The sequence below is a fragment of the Portunus trituberculatus genome, chromosome 2 (assembly GCF_017591435.1).
Source record: "Portunus trituberculatus isolate SZX2019 chromosome 2, ASM1759143v1, whole genome shotgun sequence".
NCBI classification, from domain to species: domain Eukaryota; kingdom Metazoa; phylum Arthropoda; class Malacostraca; order Decapoda; family Portunidae; genus Portunus; species Portunus trituberculatus.
In genome coordinates, this window is record NC_059256.1 from 1,791,554 (window position 1) to 1,796,446 (window position 4,893).

General features: G+C 43.2%; 1 long non-coding RNA gene across 1 annotated transcript in view; it reads right to left on the reverse strand.

Moving 5' to 3' along the window:
• The window catches only part of LOC123501885, a 6,346-nt gene extending 2,047 nt beyond the window's left edge, over positions 1-4,299 (reverse strand). The window contains exon 1 of the long non-coding RNA XR_006673727.1: positions 4,162-4,299. This is a non-coding gene — a long non-coding RNA (uncharacterized LOC123501885). The remainder of the gene's footprint in view (positions 1-4,161) is intronic.
• Positions 4,300-4,893: the final 594 nt, after the last annotated feature.

Genomic DNA, 4,893 nt, shown 5'->3' on the forward strand with positions numbered 1-4,893 from the left:
AAACACCAAAACACACTTAAATGCCACAAAACACCATAAACACACCAAAACACCCTTGAAAGCTCTTTTAAACACCGAAAAACACTTAAAAACACCACAGAACTTTCAAAACATTTCTTAGAACACCACAAAGCAATACACCCCCAAAAACCCCCAAATAACCCCCTGTCTGTCTCTCCGCCCCCCCAGATGAAGTGCTCAGACCACAAAACCCCCCAAAACCCCCCAAACCCCCAAAATCTTAACACCCCCAAACCCCCAAAAATCTTAACACCCCTCAAAACCCCCAAAATCTTAACACCCCCAAAACCCCCAAATAACCCCTGTCTGTCTCCAGCCCCCAGATGAAGTCATGGACCACAAAATACCCCAAAACCCCAAAAATCTTAACACCCCCAAAACCCCAAAATCTTAACACCCCCAAACCCCAAAACCCCAAAAATCTTAACACCCCCCAAACCCCCAAAAATCTTAACACCCCTCAAACCCCAAAAATCTTAACACCCCCAAACCCCCAAAAATCTTAACACCCCCAAAACCCCCAAAAATCTTAACACCCCCAAACCCCCAAAAATCTTAACACCCCCAAAACCCCAAAAATCTTAACACCCCCAAACCCCCCAAAAATCTTAACACCCCCAAAACCCCCAAAAATCTTAACACCCCCAAAACCCCCAAAAATTTTAACACCCCCAAAAATCTTAACACCCCCAAAACCCCCAAAAATCTTAACACACCCCATAACCCCCAAAATCTTAACACACCCCCATAACCCCCAAAAATCTTAACACACCCCATAACCCCCAAAAATCTTAACACACCCCCAAACCCAACAAAAATCTTAACACCCCCAAACCCCAAATAACCCCTGTCTGTCTCTCCGCCCCCCAGATGAAGTGCGCGGACCACAAAACACCCCAAAAATCTTAACACCCCACAAAACCCCAAATAACCCCCAGTCTGTCTCTCTCCCCCCAGATGAAGTGCGCAGACCACAAAACACCACAAAAACACCACAAAAACACCACAAAATCCCCTAAAAACTCCGTGTGTGTCTCCCGCTCCCCCAGATGAAGCATGCAGACCCCCAAAACACACCAAACACACACCAAAACACTACTAAACACCCAAAAACCTCAAAAACAATCCTAAAACACATAAACACCACAAAAGACCCAAAAACACCCCATTAACACCAAAAAACACCACAAAACCACCAAAAACCCCAAAAACACACACAAAAACACCCAAAAACCATTAAATAATCACAAAACCCCATAAAACACCCATAAACACCCAAAACCACAGAAAACACACAAGGCTCACCAAACATACAAACCCCACAAAACACCCACAAGACTGAATAACCCGTGTGTGTCTCGCCCCCAGATGAAGCACGCGTGCCTAAAACACACCAAAACACCCAAACACCTCAAACACACAAAACCCCACAAACACACAAAACACCCCAAAAACACCACAAAACCACCAAAATACATTAAAACCATTGTTTAACACACACACAAAACACCCCAAACACACTAAACCCCACAAAACACCCCAAAACACCCAAGACCCTGTGTGTGTCTCCACCCCCGGATGAAGCACGGGACCCCAAAACACACCAAAACATCCCAAAACACACAAAACCCCACAAAACACAAAACACCCAAAAACACACAAAACATCCTCAACACACAAAATATCCTAAAACACCCCCAAAACACCCAAAACACCCAAAACACATCAAACCACTATTTAACCCCACAAAACACACAAAACACTCCAAAAACACACAAAAACACCCAAAAACCCCACAAAACATCCCAAAACACACAAAACCCTTGGGACCCCGAATGACCCTGTGTGTCTCTCAGACCCAGATGAAGCAAGCATACCCCAAAACACACCAAAACCACCAAAACACCCAAAACACATCAAAACCATTATTTAACCCCACAAAAAACAAAAACACCCCAAAAACCCCACAAAACACACAAACATCCCAAAACGTCCCAAAACACACAAAACACCCTAAAACACACAAAACCCCACAAAACACACAAAACATCACACAAATGTGTGTCCCAAACACACACACAAACCCCACTAAAACACACAAAACATCCCAAAACACACAAAACACCCCAAAACACACAAAACACACAAAACACCCCAAAATACACAAAACCCACAAAACACCCAAAACCCCACAAACACCACAAAACACCCAGGAGACCTCAAATAACCCCATGTGTGTGTCTCCGCCCCCCAGATAAAGGCGCAGACCCCAAAACACCCCAAAACCACCAAACCACACAAAACACACCAAACCCCACAAAACCATTATTTAACCCCACAAAACAAAACCCACAAAACACAAAAACCCCACAATAACACACAAACACCCAAAACACCCAAAACACACAAAACCCCAGAAAACACACAAAACATCCCAAACCACCACAAACACACCAAACCCCACAAAACCCCACAAAACACCCACTGGGACCTGAAATAACCCGTGTGTGTCTCAGCCCCGGATGAAGCATGGACCCCAAAACACCCCAAACCACCAAAACACACCAAAACATCCCAAACCACCACAAAACCCCACAAAACACCACAAAACACCACAAAACACCCACAAGACCCTCAGACATCCCATGTGTGTGTCTCCGCCCCCAGATGAAGCACGAGACCCCAAAACCACTATTTAACCCCACAAAACACACAAAAACACCCAAAAAATACACAAAAACCCACAAAAACACACAAAAACCCCACAAAAACACCACAAAAACACCCACAAGACCCCGTAATAACCCCATGTGTGTGTCTCCGCCCCCCCAGATGAAGCGCGCAGACCCCAAAACCACTATTTAACCCCACAAAACACACAAAAACACCCAAAATCACCCAAAACCCCACAAAACCCCACAAAACACACAAAACACACAAAAACCCCACAAAACACCACAAAACACCCACAAGACCCCGTAATAACCCCATGTGTGTGTCTCCGCCCCCCCAGATGAAGCACGCAGACCCCAAAACATCACAAAACCACTATTTAACCCCACAAAACACACAAAAACACCCAAAAACCCCACAAAAACCCCACAAAAACACCACAAAAACACCCACAAGACCCGTAATAACCCCATGTGTGTGTCTCCGCCCCCCCAGATGAAGCGCGCAGACCCCTCGGAAGACAGCCTGGAGAAATGCACCATCTGTCTGTCTGAGTTCGAGGAAGAGGAAGAGGTTCGACGTCTTCCTTGCATGCATCTCTTCCACGTGGAGTGTGTTGATCAGTGGCTCTCCACCAATAAGAGATGTCCCATTTGTAGGGTGGATATAGAGGCTCACAAGGACTATGCTGCCTCCTCCTCCTCCTCCTCTTCCTCTTCCTCCTCCTCCTCTTCCTCCTCCTCTTCTGGTAATGGGGGTGGGCTGGGTGCGAGCGTTTTGATGTCTTGAAACTTTTAAGGGTTTTTTTTGATGTTTTTTTGAGTTTCTTCCTCCTCCTCCTCCTCGTCATCCTCCTCCTCCTCCTCCTCCTCCTCCTCCTCCTCCTCCTCCTCCTCCTCCTCCTCCTTGTCTTCCTCCTCCTCTTCTTCGTTATTATTATTTTTTTTTTCAGTGTGTTTTTGTTCCTCCTCCTCCGCCTCCTCTTCTTCTTCTTCTTCTTCTTCTTCTTCTTCTTCTTCTTCTTCTTCTTCTTCTTTTACCTCTTCCTCCTTATTGTTTTTGCCCTAATTGTATGACCTCCTCCTCCTCCTCCTCCTCTCCTCCTCCTCCTCCTCCTCCTCCTCCTCCTCCTCCTCCTCCTCCTCCTCCTCCTCCATTTTTACGTATTTTTAGCAATTTTTAAACCGTATGAATCGATAGCGACAACACACACACACACACACACAGACAGACACACACACACATATACACACACACAGACATACAGACATATGGACAATTTATATATTTTTAGTGTATTAATATGTATGTTCTTTATGTACCTGTTTGAATTTGGTTTTAGTGATAAGTGTATTATTATTATTATTATTATTATTATTATTATTATTATTATTATTATTATTATTATTATTATTATTATTACTACTGCTCGTTCATGTGTATACCTCAAAAATAGTTGTAGTTTACCTCTCTCTCTCTCTCTCTCTCTCTCTCTCTCTCTCTCTCTCTCTCTCTCTCTCTTTAATTCGTTCTCCCTCCTAATTTAGTTAAGTTGCCCCAATACCTCACTAGCAGACCTCCGTTTTCTGTTTACGTGTTATCGTGTTATCTTTTTTAAGCTAATTAAGAATCTTACCTCATAAAACATCATTATTCTTGTTATTATTGGCGTTTTCCTTACCTCATTATTTAAAATCATTATTATTATTATTATTATTATTATTATTATTATTATTATTATTATTATTATTATTATTACAACAACTGCGCAGGGTTGCCAATACTGGTGGCCGCAGGTGTGTGTGTATATAAACATGCATATATATATTATGGTACCGCTGTTTGATTAATCCTATGCGCTAATGGAGAGAGAGAGAGAGAGAGAGAGAGAGAGAGAGGTAGTAGTGAGAGGGACAGAGAGAGAGAGAGTGAGTTGTATTAGGGAAGAGAGAGAGAGAGAGTTGTGAGACTTGCTGTATTAGAGAGTTTTTGTAATAGTTTGAGAGAGAGAGAGAGAGAATTGTTGTAGTGAGTAGTTGTAATAGTGACAATTTTTTTTTTTTCTCTCTCTCTCTCTCTCTCTCTCTCCGCATAGTATTTCTGCATCTTTGAGTGTTTCTGACTACTACTACTACTACTACTACTACAACAACTGTTTCCGTAGCAGACGCGTTAGTTCACATCAGTCAGTCAACAACA